This window comes from Eptesicus fuscus, chromosome 19 (assembly GCF_027574615.1).
Source record: "Eptesicus fuscus isolate TK198812 chromosome 19, DD_ASM_mEF_20220401, whole genome shotgun sequence".
Classification (NCBI taxonomy): Eukaryota; Metazoa; Chordata; class Mammalia; order Chiroptera; family Vespertilionidae; genus Eptesicus; species Eptesicus fuscus.
In genome coordinates, this window is record NC_072491.1 from 14,388,129 (window position 1) to 14,412,473 (window position 24,345).

The 24,345-nt window shown below is 42.9% G+C and overlaps 1 protein-coding gene across 4 annotated transcripts in view; it reads right to left on the bottom strand.

Moving 5' to 3' along the window:
• The window catches only part of AZIN1 (antizyme inhibitor 1), a 36,021-nt gene extending 21,193 nt beyond the window's left edge, over window positions 1–14,828 (bottom strand). For 2 of the 4 annotated variants that reach the window (XM_028156008.2, XM_008148488.3), the window contains exons 1-2: window positions 14,466–14,828; window positions 9,527–9,664 (exon numbers count right to left, since the gene is read on the bottom strand). The gene's annotated coding sequence lies outside the window, so the exon portion shown is untranslated. Of the gene's footprint in view, window positions 1–1,184; window positions 1,331–9,526; window positions 9,665–14,465 lie in introns of all 4 variants that reach the window. The other 2 variants (XM_008148486.3, XM_054708723.1) reach the window with 2 other exon arrangements.
• Between the last annotated feature and the right edge of the window lie 9,517 nt (window positions 14,829–24,345).

Sequence of the window (24,345 nt, forward strand, 5' to 3'; positions counted from 1 at the left end):
ATCTTGAGTCTTTCCTACCCCCAATCTCACTGAAGGATTCCTAAAAAGCAGTTTGTTTGTTTTCTTTTTAATATATTTTTATTGATTTCAGAGAGGGAAGGAGAGGAAGAGATTGAAACATCAATGATGAGAGAATCATTGACTGGCTGCTTCCTGCATGCCCCCTACTGGGGATTGAGCCCGCAACCTGGGCATGTGCCCTTGACCAGAATCAAACCTGGGACCTTTTAGTCCGAAGGCCGATACTCTATCCACTGAGCCAAACCAGCTAGGGCTAAAAAGCAGTTCTTAATCATAAGTCCATGTCTCACAAAGGAACGAACATCTCTGTCTTAATTAAAGCACTATAGTAAGAAAACATTTTGCTAAAATATTTTCTCAAGTGACATGTAAGGTTACTTGGCGATGACAAGTTAACCCAGAATCCGAGACACGAGCATGTTCTAGGCGGCCAAAATGAAAATAAGTGTGCATGTCTTGGGGGTAAGCAGAGGTTATGCTCTATGCCAGATCTGCCAAGTTAATCCACCTCAATTTTAAGCACCATAGGGAATTTCTGCCAAACTTCCCAGTGCTCTAATCCTGAGTAAAATTCCTAACAGACACTGTACCGCTTTTTACGGCTTGTAAGTCAGAAACAGGACTGATTTACTGGCTTCAATACAATACAGACCACTACATACTATAGTCTGGTGCTGCTGGATACTGAATTATTTACATTAAGCCTGAGAAAATCTACCATATGTAAATCTTACATTCTCTCCAAAATGCTTTGTAACTTAAGAGCAAATTTACTTTTATCAATAGATACTAAGAAATGTTTTCTTCTCACAAGTCTTCAAGCTATTTTCATAACTAAACACCTTATGAATACAATACATGGTGAAAGAAAGCTCATCTTATTTTACACTAATACAAGTGGTGTAATCACACTACTACTTTTGTAATAAGTAATTTCCTCTTGGCTAGCTGGGGAGAAAGAACTGTTGAACATTCCTATACACCTTCACATGGGTGTTTTTTGATAATACATTTTTTATGAAGAGCTGCCAAAGAAAAATCTCCAAAGAACTGCACACTGCTCTCCCTGGAGCCTTTCATGAGGCAGTTGAGTCCTCATGTTCATCAAAAAGGTAGCTCCAAGAGTAATGGCTGCAGCACTGGGCACTTGCCTTGTTACACACCTGCTACAAAGGCTTCTACAGTTGATTGTACTTCAGAAGAAACTGACACATCTCTCAAATAATCACAAGATAATTCTGGCAGCAACAGCCCACTTGACACCAGGCTGGATGGATAGGAGTCTTGGATTTCTGAAGTGAAGACCTCCCTGGAAGCAGAACAGGGAGAGCTGAACGGTTGAAGAGCACTGTTTCAGAGACACCTACTCAGGAAACCCAACCTTAATACATCGACCACTTTTCTAAAAGGACTTTTACTCATTACAAATGAGAACTTGACCTATTTGGAAATTTATACTACAACTATTACTCTGAAGAAGCCTAACTTTATTATTTTTTATTACATTGGCACTTGATAATTTAGCACTCAGCTCACAGCTTTAAAAATATGCACAATGCTGTAGGTCACCTCTGCATTCTACCTCCAAAAGAAAAGTTACTTACCATACAGAATACCTTTAGAAGTAACTGGGCAAAAGAGTATTAGAAGAGACTTCTAAAAGTTGGCTTGGGCACTATAGATGGGAAGCCTGGAGCAGGTAAACCTGCTAAAAAAAAAAAGTAGTTCCAGGAAGCTACACTCTGGAACTGGTAGTCTTAGAGGTAACAACAGCCTACATTGAGTTCTCAGAAGAAACAGGACAGGGTTTACTTCGCTTGACGTAAGAGGAAAGCCAGTAATGGCAATAAGCATCCTTCAAGTTATTTTTCAGGTGATGAGGTTGGAAAAAATTTGAGAAATCCTAGAGGAAGAACATTAAAGCTGACTGCTTGAATTTTAAAAGACAGAAAAGAACAAGAATGCATAGAATAGATTTAAGGGGGGTGAGGGAACCCCTAAAAGGATGAACCCAACAGGCTATGTATGAAGTACCTGTATAAAGCTGCCCAATGAAATGCCTCACAATAAATTCTAAAATATATCTTTAATGAGATGAAACATGGGATTTTCATAGTAATATGCTGGTGTATATGCAACTGACAAGATTAGGCTCCCTTTAAAAAAAGTGTTGATGGGAAAACTAAGTCTGTTTCTGGAGGGAATATCTGTTTTGGTAATTAAGAGGTGACAACATTAAAGATAACTACTGTAATATAACACGAACAGAAAATACATAACCATATTAATTTCAAGCTCTCCTGGTGCAGCATAGGAATAACTCTGTAAACAGATGTACTTAATTACTACTATGAATACCTTATAGCAGCAGATCTCACTGTCACCTCTCCAAGAGGAAAACTTAAGAATATGCATGTCAGACTTTTCTTCTTTCGTTAATCCTCACTCGAGGATATTTTTCCATTGATTTAGAGTGGAAGGGAGAGGGAAAGACAGAGAGAAACATCAATGTGAGAGAGACACATTGATTGGTTGCCTCTTGCATGCACCCAACCAGGGCCCGGGCTGGGGAGGAGCCTGTAACTGAGGTACATGCCCTTACTGGAATCAAACCCGGCACACCCTGGTCCATAGTCTGATGCTCTATTCACTGAGCCAAACTGACTAGGGCATGTCAGACTTTTCTAATCATCATTTCCTCGTTATTTAATAGTTTTGTTCTTCTACTAGAGGCCCAGTACATGAAATTGGTACAGGATGGGGGGGTCCGCTCAGCCCAGCCTGCACCCTCTCCAATCCGGGACCCCTTGGGGGATATTTGACTGATGGTTTAGGCAGTCGGACATCCCTCACAATACTGGACCCGTTGGCTCCTAATTGCTCACCTGCCTGCCTGCCTGGTTGCCCCTAATTGCCCCCCCCCCGCCCCCCGCCGCCAGCCTGGTCACCCTCAACTGTCTCCCCCCCACTGCCGGCCTGGTCACCCTCAACTGCACCCCCCACCAGCCTGGTTGCCCCTCACGACCCCTGCTGGCCTGGTCGCCCCACACAGCCTGCTTGTTCAGTTGTCCCTCACTAACCCCCCCTGCTGGCCTGGTCGTAGGCAGCCATCTTGTGAGGGTGTGAGGGTTAATTTGCATATTACCCCTTTACTATATAGTATATAGCATATGTCCCTAAAACATTAGCTTTACTGTTTTAAACTATAAATGGAATTGCTATTGTTTCTCTATTATGATTGACCTCTTCTGCTTAACTTTACAGTTTTAGTTCATCCATGCGGACTGATGTGACTGGAGTCCATTAATTTTCATTGCTGTGTAGTATCCTATTATATAGATATACCATGTTTATTTATCTGAACTGACCTATAGATTACTTCCCATTTTTTGCTAATTTATATATATTCATAATTTATGATACAAATATCTCCTATTTTAAGGATTGCTTAATTATTTGGGGAGTTTTGTTATAGTGTCCATGTTGAACATATTAAGATATCCCATTCTACTTCTGTCATGCCAAACATAATGAGCTAAGAAGATACCATATTTATTTAGGAGTTCTTGATAAACTGGGCATCAGAGGATCTTGCAGTAAAAAGTAACAAATAGAAAGTCGCATAGTTAACATAAACCTAATATTAATTTCAGTCTGCATGAGCACATAAAGTAGTAGGAAGTTGTGATCTAAGAACATGTAGGCAACTAAAGAATTCGACTAGAATATAAAACTGAAAAGTCCTAGTTAAGGCCTGGGGCGGGGAACAGGAGTGGGCTAGAAGAGGTCAATGGGGGGAAAAAGGATACATATGTAATACTTTCAACAATAAATTTTTTTCTTTCTTTTTTCTATTAAGTTATTATAATAAATTTTTTTTAAAAGGAAAAGGAAAAAAAAAAAGAAACTAAAAAAAGTCCTTATAATATTTTTTTAAAGAAACAGTTGTTTTATTACACAAATGTAAGGAGAAAAAAAACGAAGAGAATACATAATTCTTATGATTATTAATAGCTGTTTTAAGATTATTATGGCTAATACTACTCACAATAACAATTATCCTAGAGTGATGCTGTCCAATAGACCTTTCTGCGATTGAAATTTTCTATATCACTATTCAAACAATAGTCATTAGCCACATATTGCTCCCAAACACTCATGCAACTGAGGAACTGAATTTCAAATTTTACTTAAAGTTTATTTTAAATTTAAATAGTCACCTGCCTAGTTGCTACTGTACTAAACAGAGCAGTTCTAGAAGATTGTTTTCATAAGAAAATTTTAAACTAAGGACCAAGTCCACACACATTACAGATTACCCACCCCCAATAACTTTGCTCAAGGTAGCAAAGACCAATTCATAAGTTTAAAAAAGGTCAGATTGTAAGGAAACAAAACTCCATAGCAAGTGAAATCCTAAAGAGAGATTGAAATGTGTGCTTACATAAAATAAAAAGGCAAAAGGTTAGAGCAGAATATTCCAGAAGAGTTTATCTTGGCTCCTACTGTTAGTTATAGACCTCCTGAAGGCTAGGTATAGTCTGGGCAGGCTGAACATCAATCAGCCTAATCCTTGCAACTGTATGCTGTACAAATATTTTCTATTTATGCCATAATGTTCTTCAAAATATTCACTGGATTGAAGATAAGAATGGCTAACACTGGACTAAAGGGGGGGGGGGGGGGGGGGGGGAAGGCCAAATCTTTGCTACAGTTAGCTTGTGACAAATTGCTCAAGTGTGCATGGATGACCCCGAAATGGCAGTGAAGAACAAAAATATCTGTGTTTCCTACACCTTTCCAGTATTGAGAGCACTTCATGTGTAACAGCCGCCTTAGACTTATTTTATCAATGGCCAACCTAGAATGGCAGCCTACCCTTACCTAGATTTTATAGTTTACAAGGTATAATTTACACAATACCACCTTTACTCCTAATTGGAATTGGAATTAAGTGTTTCAAAAAAAATTTTTTTGGAAAAGGGGAGGAAACTTCAAACTCAAAAACTCTGAAATAAGACCAGGCAAAGAGAGTGTAATGAACACACATATTGATAGTCACTGTTAAGTCTCTAGGTTCAATTGACTCTTGTAATAAATGCAGGAACCATTTTACCCCCCTTTAAAAACTGGTCTACACTGCTTTCCAATCTTTTTGGCCTTCCCAGAAAGATTCTTAAATTGGCCCAAAGAAAGAATATCATGTCCTTCAAACAGTGTTTTATCTATTAATATGCTATTATTCATACTGTGCTTGTATAGAATATATTTCCGCTACTTTTACACAAGCAATGAATCACCATCAGATACTACCTACTTTATGCATGCCAAGAGGATACACTTACTTTAGAAAAACTGGTTCCTAATTTCAATGACAGTTTTGTTCAGCTTTTTGGCCAAAGAGCACCAACAACCATTAATGAATGTACTGTTGAATTTGTCTGCATCACAGAATCTTTAAATTACCAAAACTAAAATTTCTTATCTCCATAATGAGTAAATATTTTGCCTTTTTTACTGACAGTTAACAGTTAAACATGAGAAAAAAATATATATATCCTATATAAAAAAAGGCTAATATGCAAATAGACTGACCGGCTGAACCACTGGTCGCTATGATGCGCACTGACCACCAGGGGGCAGATGCTCAACGCCAGAGCTGCCCCCTGGTGGTCAGTGTGCTCCCACAGGGGGAGTGCCACTCAGCCAGAAGCCCTGAGCCGAGCTCACAGGGGGCGAGCATAGCAGCGGTGGCAGGAGCCTCTCCCGCCGCTGCAGCAGCGCTAAGGATGTCTGACTGACGGCTCCCGAACTGCGAGAGGGTGCAGGCCAGGCTAAGGGGACACCCCCCCCCCATGCATGAATGTCATGCACCGGGCCTCTAGTATATATAAAAGGCTAATATGCAAGCAAAGTGTCCCCTCAGGAGGTCGTTATGTGTGCTGATCACCAGGGGACGGCACAGAACATGCCGGCAACTAGCAGCAGGGTGGGGCCCTGAGGGAGCTAGGGAAGGGAGAGGTGGGGAGTGGAGAACCATGCAGTGGTGGTGTGCAGGTGGCAGGGAAGGAGGCAGTGGGGAGGCAGAGAGGCAGGGAACCTGATGGGAATTTCGTGCACCAGACCTCTAGTAGTACCAGTAAACTCGTAAAGAACATTTTATTTCCCTAGTTAAAATAATATCAATTTAGGCTGGGCAGGTCCTATGAAGGCACATGTAAATGAGACAGAGTATGGATATTTAAAACCCTGATGTTCATATGAAATTTCTACATGAACAAACACGTAATAAAGTTAACTAATGATAACCAGGTAAAAAAAACTTCAAGCAAATTTTAAGAGTTCATTTGAACAAATCAATTAATTGCATCCTTTTTCCATACTTAGATACAACACATAAGGTATATGCTAATGATTAATTCAATCTCATTTCATCATCAACTAATAGAAGCTGTTGGTTAGAAGAAAATTTAGTTTTCTGGAATGGAATCTTTAAAAATTTTCCATTGGGCTAATTTATTAATTATAATCAGAGCTATAAAACAACTTGAAAATCTAGCTCACTGGAAAAAAAACCACTCCATCATAAAACCCTAAGGAATTTTGAAGACATGAAAAAACTTTTGTACAATTAGCACCCCTTTATTAATCTGAGATATTATTGGCATTAAAATATTTGCCAATTGGGGAAAAAGGAGACACATGTAAAACTTAAAACAATAATAAAAAATACTTGTCAAGATATTTTATAGCGGTCATATTTTTCCTTCTTTTTTTCACTTATTTCAGAGACAAAGGGAAAGAGAAAGAGAATCATTGATTGGCTGTCTCCTGCACATCCCACACTGGGTTATCAAGCCTGCAACCGAGGCATGTACCCTGACCAGCAATCAAACCGTGACCTCCTGGTTCATAGGTCAACGCTCAACTGGGCGAGTGGTCACATATTATAATATACACATACTCTAAAGAAAAGTCTTGAAAGAAAAAACTTCATTATGTAAGCAACTTCCAAAAATTCCAGACCACACCTCAAAATTCAGATGGTTATCTGATTTAAAAACCTAACTCTGAAGCCAAGTCCTAGATCTTAAACCACCTGCATAGAAATCCTATTGGGAGTATTGGAGTATTATATGGTTCAAATAGAGTTTAGTTTAGTTACACAGTCTGCAATGCGACATGCCAAGTATTTTCCATAAAGGCCAGTGTGTTAAGTGCTTTAATGACTTCCAGTTTTCCAAACAGTATTGTTGTTCCACAAAGAATTAACCTCGAAATTTCAAATGTCAACTGCTATAAGTTATCTGAGGATATTTTGGGAACACAAAATTTTCTCTTGCCATTTTTATTAATTTTAGTCAGGAAATTTTTGGAGCCTGGCTGGCGTGGCTTCAACCTATGAACCAGGAGGTCACAATTCAATTCCCAGTGAGGGCACATGCCTGGATTGCAGGCTCTATTCCCAATGTGGGGCGTATAGGAGGCAGCCAATCAATGATTCTCTCCCATCACTGATGTTTCTACCTCTCTCCCCCTCTCAGAAATCAATTTTAAAAATAATCTAAACTAAATAAATAAGCCCTAACCAGTTTGGCTCAGTGGATAGAGCGTTAGCATGCGGACTGAAAGGTCCCAGGTTCGATTCTGGTCAAGGGCATGTACCTTGATTGCGGGCACATTCCCAGTGGGGGGGTGTGCAGGAGGCAGCTGATCAATGTTTCTCTCTCATCGATGTTTCTAACTCTCTATCCCTTTCCCTTCCTCTCTGTAAAAAAATCAATAAAATAATCTATAATAATGGCACTTGTTCTTAAATTTCCACCTTAGAATAGAATCTATGACTATGATGTTAACTGACGCCACCTCAGGAAAGTTTTAAATATCCAAGTCAACTTGGGGAAAACATCAGATATGTTGGAAATAGAACAGATGATTAACAATAATTAAGAGATAATTGACTTGGTAACTGAGATGGCGGCAACAGTGCTTCTCTTTAATATGCATACATACCACTTGGTTAAAATGCAGATTCTAATGAAGGTTTGGGTGGGGCCAAAATCCCAAATTTCTGTTCTAAGTGATGCTAATAGATGCTGTTCCAAAGACCACACAGTCAAAGAGAAATCATTTTATCATTTCAGGACTAAAGGAACTTTATATAAAATAAAGGAACATTATATAAAAATCACAGCTGTAAAGTAAGCAATTTGCTCAAATTCATAAAGCTATGAGAAACCCTCCAGTCAGGGTTCTAAGTCAGCAGAACTTGCAAGAAACGCTATTATTTAAATTGTGTGTGCCCCCCCCCCCCCTTTAATCTTTAAAAAACCAAAGTCTTAAATTGTAATTTGAGGTTAATATCAAATGTGTTGAAAAGGTTTGCTTTAAGATACTCTCCCATATTTGATAGAGCAAATACTTTTGATAGAATCTGTTTAACAAGAGAGACTAACAAACACTAAACTGATACCCTAAGCTTTCCTAAAAATTTCAAGTGTTCTTGCCAAGTCTCTGGCCAACTTAAAAACATCCAAAACCCAAATCTCAAAAGCAAGAAATCTATACATAATAGATTTAAAAATTAACCACATGAATCTAGCAGCACAAATTTAAATTCAAACAAGTTTACGGTGGAATTACATTTTTCAGAGATTTAATTCAAAAGTCAAATTCATTCATAGAAAATCCAGTATAGTCAAAACAAAACTACCCCCTTAAAAATCTGCTCAGGTGTACATATATGATCTCCCAGTAAGTCCTCTAAAAACAACCTGTTTTTCCCCAGCAGCTGAGTGTTATATAAAGTTATTTTATAAAAAAGAATATAAACTCTAAACATCACTGGCAAGATGCTCATAACTAGAAAAACAAGAACTAAGATTCACTCCTCATATTCCATGCTCTAGGACAGGGGTCCTCAAACCTTTTAAACAGGGGGCCAGTTCACTGTTCCTCAGACCGTTGAGAGGGCCGGACTATAGTTTAAAAAAAAACTATGAACAAATTCCTGTGCACACTGCACATATCTTATTTTGAAGTAAAAAAACCAAAACGGCAAAAACACCCACATGTGGCCCGCGGGCTGTAGTTTGAGGACGCCTGCTCTAGGATATAGGTGCAGGGAGTGGAATAGAGAGCATTTGCTCTGCCTGAATGATGTGATAAACTACTACCCACATCTTAACTTTAAAAACCTCTCTCCAATTTATATTAAAACCTGGACTATTAAGATTTCCTAAAATGTAACCTACAATAAATACTTAAGTATGATCATACGTGTCATGTAATCAAAATAAATGTTGTGGTCCAGTCTTTGGTAAACTGCATATAACTGAATCAGTATACCTCTAATGTCAAGCCTGTTTTAGAACTTTTAAAGAGTTTTAAGAGTCACTGCATTTTAAGAGATAAATACAATTGCAGGGTTGGAAAAGAGCGAGCAAACAGAACTCTTCTTTATTTCAACTTTACAAGACCCCTGCATGGATGTGAAAATACTTACATGGACAAGTTAGGAGATGGAACCCCCCTATCATCAGCTAGGTTCCCAAGGTGGCTCAGCGTTGAAGTCGAACTGCTCTCTATACAGCACTTCTCCTAGGCCTTCTGGGTAGTTGTACACTTGGTCAGAAAGTTCGCCCTAAAGAAGAAAATAAAAGTAGTAGCATATAATCCTATGTTTAAAAATGTTAGGTTAAATTGACATCTTAACTGCAGAAATAAGTTTTAGTTTTAATAGAATCTACCTATATATAGTAGTACTAGTATATAAAAGCCTAAGCGACCAGTACGACCCAACGACTGAATGACCAGTCGCTATGACGCGCAATGACCACCAGGGGGCAGACGCTCAATGCAGGAGCTGCCCCCTGGTGGTCATTGTGCTCCCACAGCCAACCTCCCCAGGTCCCTCCCCTGGGCCAGCAGGCCAACCATGGTCTCTCCACCCAACCTGCAGGCCTGGTTCAAATCGGCCTTGATCACTAGCCAGGCCTAGGGACCCCACCTGGGCACAAATTTCGTGCTCTGGGCCTCTGGTTTCAATAATGTCACATGACACAAAATGTTTTCAAAGGGTTTACACCACAGTATGAAGTACTTACTTTTTACATAGTAAGCATTTCCAAGCTGCAATAGTACAAAATTCATATAACCTAAGGACATGGTCATCTTACCAAGTATCTTTACCTACTTACTCAGCTTCCAGCCTTCATCTAATTTCATTTTTGCTTTTATTTGTCCTCCAAAACCAAAATTTCTAAGTTGCCTAAAATTTAAATGTCCAGTACTCTCACCAACCTGATGTGTAGGCAAGACTTAGTATGTATAATGTTCTAACACAGTTGTCAACAAAACCGCGGTTTGCCGCTCTGTTGACTAATGAATTTGCCGACCACTGTCATATACTATCCTTTACCTCTTTGCACACAATATGCCACAATTGCCTAATCCTCACAGCTTCCAACTACACGGTAACATTTAGTCTAGTCCAGTGGTCAGCAAACTCATTAGTCAACAGAGCAGCAATGTGGCTCGCGAGCCGCCATTTGCCGACCACTGTTCTAACATAACAGGTAGTCTAGAACTACCCAGAACATTTCTTTTACTCTCCAGATTCCAAGTTCTTTTTTGCTTAAAGTATAAAATCCTACTGTATACCAAAACGATAAAAAGACTTTATGACTTGGCTAATACATTATGTATATATGTGAACTAACTTTTGAGAACTGTCATATATTAGGCAGTGACCACTAAAGGTTTACCTCCTCATACCTAACACTTGTCTAGACTTAAGTCACTCTACTATACTAGGAACAACATATGAATGTGAATGTGCTTGGCACACTACAAAATGCTGAGTAAGTTTTAGGAATGCTTATTACTTGCTATCGTTTGATAGGACAGACATATATAATCTCTAAGGTAAATCGCTAGACCTATTCATACTTCTATTCATAATTACGTGGTTGCTACTTTAAATATAACCTGGCAGCATTTGCTAGAAAAGAGGTAAGAAAGAAATCAGAAAAATAACAAAACTAGAAATTTTAAGGGCAAGAATCTGAGAGATTTCAGAAGCACTATAGACATATCTAAAGCATATCTCATCTCAACCAGGATGGTCACCTTTGTAGGAGGTAAAGAAAATGTTCTTTCAATCTACTATGGTCTGCTCACACTCTCAATGATACTAATGGATGATGAGGCAAGATACTAGCATGCAACAATGATTACAACCTTACATTAAACTCCATAACAAAGATTCTGATTCTTCCCACACCACGATAATTTTAAAAATAAACTAAAATACTCATGCTGGAGACAGAGACGGTTTATTCTCAATTATTCCAAGAAATAGGGTAATTATCCTGACAGAGACATTTTTCTCTTTTCCCTGATATAGTTCCAGATATCATGCTGCTTAACGCAACCCAAAAGCAGTGATGTGAAATGTTAAGGCCATTAAATTTCAGGTATTCAAGAATGTTCTTCAGTATGATCTCTAAACATTTCCATCTAACTAAAAGATACGAGTAGGAAATGAAGGCCCTAAAATTTGAAAAGCATATCTCAACAGAAATAATAAAAAGGGTATGTAGAGTAAGAGAACCTTTATATACAGGATAAACAGAATTATCTGTACAGTTAAGATAAACCATGAAAAGTAAGATAAAAATGTGGAGAAAAGGAGTCATAGGAAAATAAATTATTCTCATTTAGAATGGTGTGTGTAAATCAGTTGGATCATGTACAACACTGCATTCAAGTTCCTTAACAGTTGTTTGAAGAGACTGTCTTCATCTTGGTGAACAGAAAGTCGGCAGTAAGCTAGTAAGACAAAAGAGAAACTTCTCCCATTACATTGACAGATACTACCCACAAAAACCTAGTATCACCAAACTGCCAATATTTCTCTGAACTCACACTGCCTTTACCAATGACTTTTAAAGTTGTTCTGTGATATTCCTTCCCAAACCCCCAAACCCCAGAATAATCATGACAAAAGACCAGATAAACCCAAGTTGGAAGACGCTCTACTGGATATCTGGTCAATATTTCTCTGGACTGTCAAGGACATGAAAAAAAAAAAAAAAAAAAAAGGACTAATTGTCACAGATCAGAGAGTCTGGGGAAAGGAGGACAACTAAATGCAACGTGGTACTTTGGATTGGATCCTGAACAGAGAGGACATTAAAAACTTGTGAAAGCCAAAGAAAGTCTGGAGTACAGTTAGTAGTAACGTATCTGGGTGAGAAGTATGCAGTACCAGCTTCTGTACAAAATTTGCAAGTTTTCTATAAATCTAAAATTATTCTAAAATAAAGTTTATTTTAAAAAATTAGAAAAAGGATTAATATAATGGACCACATACTGAGCAACAAAAAGGAAAAACCTGCTAATATATGCACCATGAGTATCAAAAATATGCTGAGTTAAAAAAGTCTTTTAAACAAAGCAATGCATACAGTGTAATTCCACTTATAGACACAAGTTCTAGAATAGACAAAACTAATCTGCTAAAAACAACAACAAAAACAATCATGGCTGCTTCAGTGGTGAGAAGGGGATAGCGTTTGAAGGGGTAAAAGATAACTTTTCTGGGGTGCTGCAACCCACATCTTGACAGAGGTTTGAAATACACAGCTCTATTTTTGTCAAAACTCATCAAACGGTATTACTTGAGAGTTGTGCATTAACTATGTGAATTTTATCTGTGTGTGTTGTTTTCTTTAAAGAATAAACAGTATTGCATGAGTGGGGGATGGGGAGGGTAATGGGGGAATAAGGACACATATGTAACACCTTAATCAATAAAGAAATTTTAAAAAAAGAATAAACAGTATTAAACCCTATTTAATGATATGTGCATACTGAAGTTGGAGCAGTGAAGTGTTCAGGCATCTTCAGCTTACTCTGGTGTATGGGACCATGCTACAACCGAGACACCCGGCCAGGGCATGCAATTACTTCGAAATGTATGGAAAAACGTGATGGATTGATGAATGGATAGCGGGATGGCAAATAAAGTTAAATGTGAATCTAGGCGAGGGTACAATTCTTTCCCTTTCTCTGGATGTTTGAAAACCTACAAGTTAAACCTGGGCGGCAGTATTGAAGGTACTGTCACTGGATTCCTGCACCTACCCAGGAGTAATTAGGAGTCTACCCACACTACCAAAAGGCAAACTCCTCGGGGCTTATTTGTATTCACGACCAGCATCTGCAACTCTTACATTTGTAAAAGGAATAAAAGGATTATTAGGGCTTTGCTCAAGTTCCTGCCAGGCTCAGTAGTTCTCTCCTCCTCGAGTGTCCTCAGGTTCCCACCTAAGCTGGAAGCTCCACAGTGGAAACGGGACGGGACACCAATATATCATCAAAAATCCAAGATGCCCCCCCCGTCTCCCCCAAAGCCAGTGAAAACTGCTGAAACATCATGGGGGCTGTAAACTGGGCGCCGGCCCTTCCAGGTTTCCGGACCAGCAGCTCAGCACAAGAACCCTGCGCTCAGAATATATTCTGGGTGAAGAGTTAAAACACGTTACCACCATCGACGGTTGGCAGTCGAACGAGTCCTTGATCAGCCACCCAAGCCCACGGTGCTCCCTCCCGGCCCAGGAATCGCGGCGTGGACGGGAGTACGAAGCCATGGTGACTAATCCTCCGGCTCCGGGAGGTGACTTGGGGGGGTGAGTGAAGGCGACGGGGCCCAATCCTGGGCGCCGCGGGGGGCGGAGCGGCAGGCCCGAGGCTTCCAGAAGGGGCCAAAGGCCTCTCTCCCTCGCTACCTGACACCGGGGTTCCCCGCCGCCGGGCCCCGCGTGGCGTCAACTTTCCTCCACCAGAGGGAGGCCGCCCTCCCAGCGCCCGTCCTCCCCCGGCAGCTGTCACAGGCGGCCGGCGCGGGCCCGCCCCGCTCCATTCATAACCCACGGCCCCGGCCACAGCACCCGTCGCACCGCCCGCCGGGCGCCCGAAGGAGGAGAAGGCTCGGCGCTTCTCCGGGTCGGGGCGGCGGGACCCAGGCCCCCTCGGGGCGACGGCCCGGCCCCCTCCCCGGAAACAGCAAAGCACCACGGGAGAGGGGTGGGGGGACCACGCCGCCGGAGGCGACGCCGACCCCCCGCCCCTCCCCGGCCGCGAGACCCCAGCGCGCCCCCCGCAACCCACACGCACACGCCCCCTTCGCCCCAGCCGCTCGGACTCCCACCGAGCGCCCGGCGCCCGCCCGCCCGAGGCCCCGAGGCGCGCCCGCCGCCGCGGCACCGGCCGCCGCCGCCACACACACTCCGCCGTCCGCCATGTTCGAGGCGGCCAAGCGGCGGGGACGCCGACCGGCGGCGGGGCCCAGCCGGGAGGCACTCGGCCGCCCCCCGAGGCCGGCACCACGTCCCGGCCCCGCCCGCCCGCCCGCCCCCCCCTCGGATGGGGGTACTCACGTGAGATAACGGCCCAAAGAGTCGGGTAAAGCGTCTTCTCTTTTTCGGCGGAATTTTTAAAGAGGGATGTGGTTACCTTGAGCAGAAATACCCAAGGCGGCCTGGGCCATAAGCTGCGGGGACGACGTAGGAGGAAAAGCGCGGCACCGACACCAGCTGGGCAGCAGTGGAGGCGGCGGCCGACGGAGAGAAACGGAACCCCAGCGCGGGCACTAGAGGAAGGGCGAGGACCGGGTGGGGAGAGGACTCGGCGTCGCCACACCACAGCGGAGGAGAGCGAGAAAGGATGAGAAAAGGCAGAGAAGGCGGAAGAAAGAGGAAACCCTGCAGCGGAACCGAGAGCCAGAGAGAGTGTGGGAAGGCGGTGCGGGCGCCGCCGGTATTTATAGCAGGGGGCGGGGCTTGGTGACGTCACGCCGGCCGGCAGCCGCGCGAGCGGGGCGGAGTCGGCTCCGGCCCGGAGGGCAGGGCCGAGAAGGGAGGGGGCGGAAGCGAAAGGGGACAGCGCGCACGGGGCCCAGGGGGCGGGGCGGGGCGGCCCCGCGGTGCAGGTGCCGGCCGCCTGGCGTCTCTCCGCCCTCCCGCGGTCCGCGCGTCCCAGGCTGGCGGAGGGCCGGCGGCGCGGACCCGGGCGGGCGGGCGGGCGGGGTCGAGGAGGTGGCTGAGCCGTGGCGCGGCGCCGCCCCGCATCCCCGCCCCTCGGGCGCCTGAGCTCTCGCCAGCGGCGGCCGGAGCTTCGGGAGCGGGGCCTGGCTTCCCTTCGGGCCCGGGCTGGCGGGATGCAAGCACTGCCTGGAGAGAGGGTGTGAAGGAGGCCTGTGGGGGCCATCGGGGAGCGTCCCCCCCCCTCGGGAGCCCTCGGCTTGGTGAGGGCGAGCTCGGCGGGCGAGCTGGGACCACCTTCCAGCCTGAGGCTCCTGCCCGCGCGGGCTGCGGGTTCCCAATCGCCAGGGCCCGTCCGCCCCGCGTTAGTGACCGCGTGAGCAGGTCCCCAGTGCTCGGAAGTTGCAGTGCGGTGCAGTGGGGATTTGTCTTTTAAGGAGTGCGGCTTGTATGTCTTCATTTTAAAAGGTGCTGGTGCAGTCAGACCCAGCCCTTACGAATAAAGAACCGGTGTTGGCGAGGGGGTTACTGATGTTCCAAGCTCGCATTCCTATAATCTTCCCCCCGTCTCGTTTTCGCAATTATTTTAATGTTACTGCTGCATAACAAACTTTTACTGGCGGGCCTGGGACAACCTACATAGTTTTTTGTTTTTTTTTTAATTTCTCATCTTTTAAAAATGTCTTCGCACTAGTGATGAGAAACCCCGAGGTCTGGGGTGAAAACGCCTTGCAACTCAGACTCAGGGACACAAATGAAATATGAATGACACACCCCTCCAAAATTCAAGTCTTTGAGATTAAGACCCTGAGTTGCTTTTGTTTTTTTCGTTCTTCCCCGCCGTCTGTTTACTTCGTGAGCAGCTCTGTGCTTGATTAATAAATCATCAAATGGAAAGAGAGCCTTTCTGCGTGGAAAGGGAGCAATGCTGGAATGTGGGCTCTTGGATGAAAATATTGGGTAGAAATCAGAAGCTGTGGACTCTATTCCTGATTTTGTCTTTCCATATCTCACTCTGCTTTCCTGGCTTTCTCTTTCATTTTAAAAATTCTCTTTGATGCAGAATATTTATAAGCACAGCACTTCACGAGACCCCCTGGTGGAACTAGGAAGGCAAGAAATGAATACACCACTTGAAATCTTGCTTACAATTTAGCAGGGGAAATAAGATGACACAAAATAACTGAACTGTTGACAGATAAATAGATAAAATGCTGCATGGAATCTAATAGAAGGAGGAAATGATTGCAGCTAAGGGAGAAAAAGGCTGCTGGGAAAAGATAAAGATAGACTTTGAGAGCTGAAGTTACAAACATGGGAAACAAGTGACTTTGAAAGCAGATATTCCAGGTAAGGGAACCAGGTGAGAGAAGGCACAGAAATGGGCCAGTTTATAGAACTGCAAATGGGCTTTCGGGATCCAACATAGGGGCAAGGTTGCAAATGAGATTGAAAAGGTAGGTGAGGGTGAGGTCAAGACGGGATCAGAGCTTGGACTTGATTCTGGAAACACTAAGCAGGGACACAATATACTCAAAGATGTTTTTAAAAGGTTACTCTGGCATCAGTGGGATTGAAAATAGAACGTTTGGGAGAGAGAGAGTGAAGGAGACTCTCACAGCAGTTAAGGGACTAAGGTATTCAGAATGGATGGGAAGGAAAAGACAGGAAAAGTAGAGGTATTCTTGCATGTCATGGGACACAAAGTGTCAAATGATTTGGGGATTTAAGCTAATCAACAGGGAGAATTCTGGGATCATGAGAGATAGAGATAGAAGGACGAATTTTGGAGGGAAGAAGATGAGCCTGCTTTGAGCATAGTTTGAGCTGCTGATGAGATATCCATGTAAAGATGGTGCAAAGGCCCCTGGAAATAGGGAGATCTGGAGCCCTTTTGGCTGTGAATTTTACAGGCATGATAATTAAGGAAATGTTGAGGTCTACAGGAAAAGGGATATAAGCACAGGATCTAGAGAAATGCCAGAGAGAAGGGGTGCTGGTGCAGAAGACCAAGAAGACCAGCCAGAGAAGTGGGATCGTCACAGTTGGACACTGTCAAGCCACTCAAGATGGACTGAGTGATCAGGATATATACCTCAAGCAGGATGAAAAGGGGGTTCTGATTTTGGCAAATGGCAAATCATTGGTAAATCCAGTCTCACATTGAAAAGTTTGAATTATTTTTTCTAAAGAAGTTTGAATTTTTATCCTGAAAAAGTTTCAATCATGATGGTAGTTTGAAGTTTAGAAAAGAGAATAATATGGAGTTGGTAAGAGAAAGGACTGTGTGTGGCAGAGAGAACACTTGGAAAGCTATTGGTGTTTTTTTTCTGCTTTAAAAAAAAAAATCACTGATTTCAGAGAGAGGCAGGATAGGGAGAGAGAGAGAAACATTGATCGGCTACCTCCTGCATATCCCCTACTGGGGATTGTGCTCGCAACCAGGGCATGTGCCCTGACCCGGAATTGAACCATGACCTCCTGATGCACAGATTGACGCTCAACCAACTGAGCCACACCTGCTGGGCTGGAAAGTTATTGTAGTGATTCACAGGGAAGAATGATAAGGGCCTGAAAAGAAGTTATCTGTAACCTTTAAGTGAACAATTTCAGTGGAGTGGGAGGCACAGATGAGCTGCAGAGGTTGGCGTGAGGAGCAGCTGACATGAAGTCAGTGAATGTTGACCACTCTTTCAAGTGGAAGCTACTGGACTAGAGCCTAATCCGGCATCATTTATACTGAAGTAATTCAACTTTTACTATTCAAACAGTGTGTCCCCACAATTAAACATTGTATTCACATTTAAAGAATAAATGCTTGCTTTTAATGTATACAATAGAACCATGAAAACTGTACTGCAATGAAATAGACAGCATAGTGTGTAACTTGAACAGAATGATAGCTTCCCAATGAGAACAGCATATTTAATTGTGTTTGGGGTTTGAGGTTTTGGATTTTTTGCCAAGTTGGGTTACTCATACACACATACACAGGTAGTGCCAGAGGAAATATTATCATTAAATAGAGAGCCCTAAGATAAAATGATATAACCATTAACACTTAGGTCATCCTGGTACACTGACTCAAACTTACTGTTGTACCAATAGATACAAAAGATTGAATGAATTAGATGGTTGATAAAGACAAGTCACTCAAAAACAAGAGGTAAACCTAAAATCACCAGCCTATAACAGAAATCCTATCTAATAAAAGAGTAATATGCAAATTAACCATCACTCTGCTACACCCACAAGCCATGCCAACCAGCCAATCAGCAGCAAGTATGCAAATTAACCCAACCAAGATGGCTGTGGCCACAGAGAGAGCAGGAGGGAGGCTTGGGTTTCCCCGGCGATGGAGGAAGCCAAGCTTTCCGCACACCCTGGCCGGCCCAGGCCTCCTCTTAAGGCTACAAAGTTTCAATTATAGAAGATAAATAAATCCCAACAGAAATGGCTGCAGCCCTGGAGCAAGCAGAAGGCTTGGCTTGCTCCAGGCTACAAAGTTTCAATTGTAGAAAATAAATAAATCCCAGATACCAGGACCTCCACTTGGGTTGCCAGGAGCATGGCTGGCCTGCAAACCACCACAGGTCCCTCGCCCAGGCCGCCCCACGCCCCAAGGGAACCCCCACCCTGATCGGGGACACCGTTCAGGGCAAACCAGCTAGCCTCCACCCATGCACCAGGCCTCTATCCTATCTAATAAAAGAGTAATATGCAGATTGACCATCACTCCAACACACAAGATGGCTACCCCCATGTGGTCAAAGATCCTGCTCCCATGTGGACACAAGATGGCCAGCAGGGGAGGGCAGTTGGGAGGGACCAGACCTGCAAGGGAGGACAGTTGGGGGTGATCAAGCCTGCAGGGGAGGGCAGTTAGAGGTGACCAGGCCGGCAGAGGAGGGAAGTTGAGGGCAAACAGGCTGGCAGGGGAGCAGTTAGACATCAATCAGGCTGGTAGGGGAGTGGTTAGGGAGTAATCAGGCTGGCAGGCAGAAGCGGTTAGGGGCAATCAGGAAGGCAGGCAGGTCAGCAGTTGGGAGCCAGCAGTTGGGATCGGGCCTAAATGGGCAGTCGGACATCCCTCGAGGGGTCCCAGATTGGAGAGGCTGCAGGCTGGGGAGAGGGACACCCCCCCCCCCCCGCCCCGTGCATGAATTTCGTGCACTGGGCCTCTAGTATTTTATAGTCACATATAAATGTGGTAAGTGTAGAGTCCAATAGTAACTGAGAGTAAAAATCCCAGTTTAATGGGACTGTGTAAAGAGAGCTTAATAACAATTTTTATTGCTGAGTTTCATTCTTTAAGTACTCCTTATATAGAAACCCCAAATATATAGGTTTTAAATAATTTTAAAAACTTGCATTTTAAAATGCTATGAAAATAACTAGATCTAATAAATGAATTCAGGAAAGTAGCAGGTTACAAAATCAATATCTAGAAATCGAAAGCATTCCTATACACCAATAATAAACTATCAGAAAGAGACACTAAGAAAACAATCCCATTTACTCTTGCAACTAAGAAAACAAGGTACCTAGGAATTTAATAAAGGTAAAGGACCTGTACTCGGAAAACAATGGAACATTGAAGAAATTGAAGAAGATACAAACAAGTAGAAGCATAATCCGTCATGGATTGGAAGAATTAATGTAATGTCCATACTATCCAAAGCAATCTATAGAAGCAACACAATCCCTATTAAAATAACAATGGCATATTTTACAGATCTAGAAAAAATACTCTAAAAATGTGTATGGAGCCAAAAAAAAGATCCCAAATAGCCTTAGCAATCTTGAGAAAGAAGAACCAAGTTGGAGTGGTCACAATACTGGATATCAAACTATACTGCAAGGCCATTGTAATAAAAACAGCCTGGTACTGGCATAAGAGCAGGCATATAGATCAATGGACCAGAACAGAGACCCCAGAAATCAACCCATGCCTCCATGGTCAATTAGTATTTGGCAAAGGAGGCAAGAGCACTCTGGGGAAGCCAGCGGCCACATTGTGAGTGCCCTTAAGGAGAGACCCACATGGCAAGGTACCGATGTCTCCAGGCAACAGCCAGCAAGGAGCAGAGGCCACATGAGTGAGCTTAGAAGCAGAGCCTTCCACCCTTCCAACCCCCTCCTCCTCCACCTACCCCCACCCCCTTACCTCAAGCCTGGATATGACTGCAGCCTGAGACCCAGGGAAGGTCAATAAATTGTCAAGTTCATATAGCGAGTAAGTAGCAAAGCTAAAATTCCTGTCTCTTTTTTGCCTCTTGATTCAATTCTGTTTCCTTCATGTCTTTAGTCATCTCCTCATTTTCTCCATTCCCTCTCTCAGATAATTCATCCATTCTTATAGAATTATTTGACAAGACTATTACTGTGAATCCAAAATTGGTATCACTAGTTTTGTGTCATTAAAATCCAGCTATGGCCCAGCTGCTCGGCTCAGTTGATTGGAGCATCATCCCATGCAACAAAAAGGTTGCGGGTTTGATTCCTGGTCAGGTCACATAACTAGGTTGTAGGTTCAATCCCCAGTGTACAGGAGGCAATTGGTCTGCTGTCTGTCTGCCCGTCCCCTCCCCCCCCCCCCCCCCCCCCCGTTCCCCTTTCTCTCTAAAAAAAACAAAACACACACACATAGCCCCAGCTGGTTTGGCTCCGTGTCAGTCTGGGGACTGAAAGGTCCCAGGTTTGATTCTAGTCAAAGGCACATGCCCGGATTGGGGGCTCAATCCCCAGTAGGGGGTGTGCAGGAGGCAGCCGATCAATGATTCTCTCCTATCATTGATGTTTCTATCTCTCCCTTTCCTTTCTTCTCTGAAATAAATAAAAATATATAAAAATTAAAAAAACAAAAAACCCCACAAAACTACACACATAAAATCCAGCTACAAATGGCCAAACTGCCTCTAGGACAACTCTACTAGGATGATCTGTATTATCTCAAACTCCAGATTTCTTCATCTATAAAATATTTAGATGTTCCACATAGTGTGATGCAAAGTCTCATTTAACTGTAAGATTCAAAGGATTCTAGGTCCCAAACTAAATTCATCATTGTCCACTCCTTGGCCTAAACTGATACTCCTCGTTCAGGTTCCCTGCCTTGTTCTTATTATAACTCATCAGCCAGGTGCAAAATTTTGAAAACTTTTTATCCCTTTTCTTCACCTCCCCATATATAAAGTTCTGGACCTGGAGAGCATTATGCTAAGTGAAATAAGCCAGTCAGAGAAAGACAAATACCATATGATTTCACTCATACATGTAATCTAATGAACAAAATACACTAATAAACAACATAGAAACAGATTCATAGATACAGAGGGGAGAGGGGTTGGGGGCTGGGTTAAAAAAGGTAAAGGGATTAAGCCAAAAACAAAAAGCCTCATAGTCACAAACAACACCAGGGGGAAAAGGGAGGTGGGGAGGTAGGAAGTAAAGGGGATATATATACATGGTGATGGAGGAGACCTGACTTGGGGTGGTGAACACACAACACAATGTACAGATGCTGTGTTATAATAGAATGGTACACCTGAAACCTATATGATTTTATTAACCAATGTCACACCAATGAATTCAACAACAAAAATTTAAAAAATAAAACAAATTCTGTTTTTATTTTGAAATTATCTTTTCCTTCTCCTCCCAGTCCAATCCTACACCACATCATGTGTGAATAGTTGCAGAATCCTCAGCAAGTCTAAGTGTTCCTGCCCCAATCCACATTGCATGGCTATTTTTCACACTCATCTTCCTTAATGCTGTTTTCATCTGTCCCTCCACTGGCAAACCCATAAGGAACCTCTGTTTTTTACAAATCACGCCTTGACTCTCCCACTGGCTTATAAGGTTCTTCAGAACCCAGCTCCATCCTTGGGAGCCAGCCTTCTAACCCCTGACACAAACCTTGACCTTAGCTCTGTCTAGTTTGCTCACTGGCCCTCAAGTCATCCATGCTAGTGTCTGACTCTGGGACTCTGTACTGTTGTCTTGTCTACCCAAATTCTACCATCCAAGGTGTCCCAGCTCAAGTCCAACATCCTGTTCAGATCCTAGAGGGCCTGTTCCACTGTTACTAAACTTGACAAAGCCACGATTTCCTACTGAACCCCTCTATTCCTGTGCTATAGAAGCACCTAAAATTTAAGGGCCTTCGATCACCCATCTTATCCTATTCACTGGTCCCCAGCCCATCCTGTGCCTTCCTGCACTGCTGCTTCCCTCCTCACACTCCCTTCTGTACCTTGTGGAAGATCATTCTGTAGATGAACAGACCATTCTACATCCCCAGCCTGTCTCTTACTCCTTGCTTTAACTGAACATTGGCTGTCTTACAAGAACATAGCTTCCCCTGCCAAGTCTTGAATCGAGGGGTGTTTACCCTACCAAGCCTCATACACTTCAGGGTTGGGAGGCAGGGTTGGCCTTCTCCCAGCTCCACAATGCTATTGCCAGACCATTATACTGAAAATAAATAAGAGATTAAACCAGCGGGTATGCCCACCCCCTCTCTACCCATGCCCGTATCATCTAACACCTTCCTGCCACTCCCACGGTGGTTGAAAGTGAGAAAGAGGCACCTGTTGACTGTCTCCTTAAATTTTCTATATTACAGCTTTAAAACAATTTTCATTATTTTTTCTCCTTAAATAATGAAAGTCCCCTGTAACCCTACACTCCAGTGACGTCCACCGTTCCCACATGCACATGTATCCCTCTGAAAGTGCAGTCTTGAGTCTCCTTGTGAAGTGGGTGTCTTTTTTGATTACCTTGGAGTGCCTTAGCCTCCCAGCCTTTTTATCTGCTCAACTCCTTCACCTACCCTACACTGTTCTGTATTAGGGGTCTTAAAGCCCAACCTTCCTCCCTCTGATTGCAACCTCCTTTCCCTTCCAGCTGCCTCATGCCACCCCCATACCTGCTCTGCAGGTGTAATCACCCTATCACTTTTTTAATTGAGCTGAAATGCACATTACACATAATGAACCATGTTAAAGGGTACAATTTAGTGCATTCAAAATGCTGTGCAAACACTACCCAAAGCAGTCTACAGATTCAAATGTAATCACTATCAAAATCTCATCTTTTTTTTTTTTGCAGAAATAGAAAAACCCACCCTGCCTAGCCGGCAAGTATCACTGGTTGAGCTTCGACCTATGAACCAAGAGGTCACAGTTCGATTCCCAGTCAGGGCATAGGCCCAGGTTGTGGGCTCAATCCCCAGTGTGGGGCTTGCAGGAAGCAGCCAATTAATGATTCTTTCTCATCATTGATGTTTCTATCTATCTTCCCTCTCCCTTCTCTGAAATCAATAAAATATATTTAAAAAGAAAAAAAAAACCCACCCTAAAATTCATATAGAATCTAAAGGGACCTCAAATAGCCAAAACAACCTTGAAAAAGAACAAAGTTGAAGGACTCACACTTCCTGATTTCAAAACTTACTATAAAGCTGTAATATTCAAAGCAGTGTGGTGATGGTGTAGGACAGACATCTAGACCAATGGAATAGAATAGAGAGCCCAGAAATAAACCCTTACTTATATGGTCAAATGACTTTCAACAAGAGGACCAAGACCATTCAATGGGGGAACGGACAGTCTTTTCAACAAATGGTTTGGGAAAACTGTGTATCCACATGCAAAAGAATGAAGCTGGACCCTTACTTTATACCATATACAAAAATTAACTCAAATGGATCAAAGATGTAAACTTAAGAGCTAAAGCTATAAAAGTCTTACAAAAAACAGGGGGAAATCTTTATGACATGGATTTGGCAATGATTTCTTGGATATGACACCAAAAGTAGAGCAACAAAAGAAAACCAGACAAATTGGATGTTCTGAAAACGTAAAGCTTTTGTGCATCAAAAGACACTATCAACAGAGTTAAAAGGCAACTCACAGAATGGGAGAACATATTTGCAAATTCTATACTGTTAAGGAATTAATTTCCAGAATCTACAGATTATTTTTTAGAGGAATATTATATCATTTCTGTGAGATAAAAGAGAATTAAAATTTAAAAGTTTACTCTCTCTCTCTAATTATATATGTGTGTGTGTGTTGTGCATATATTAGACAATATTTATGTAGACAAAGGCATGTATTATATGCAGACACACAAAGAGAGACTGTAAACTTCATGAGATTTGGGGTTGTGTCTGGCATGTATAACTTTTTCCCCATAGTGCCTGGTACAAGATCTTGGCCTACATTAAATTTTCAATATCTATTTAAAAAAAAAATTAATTTCAGAGAGG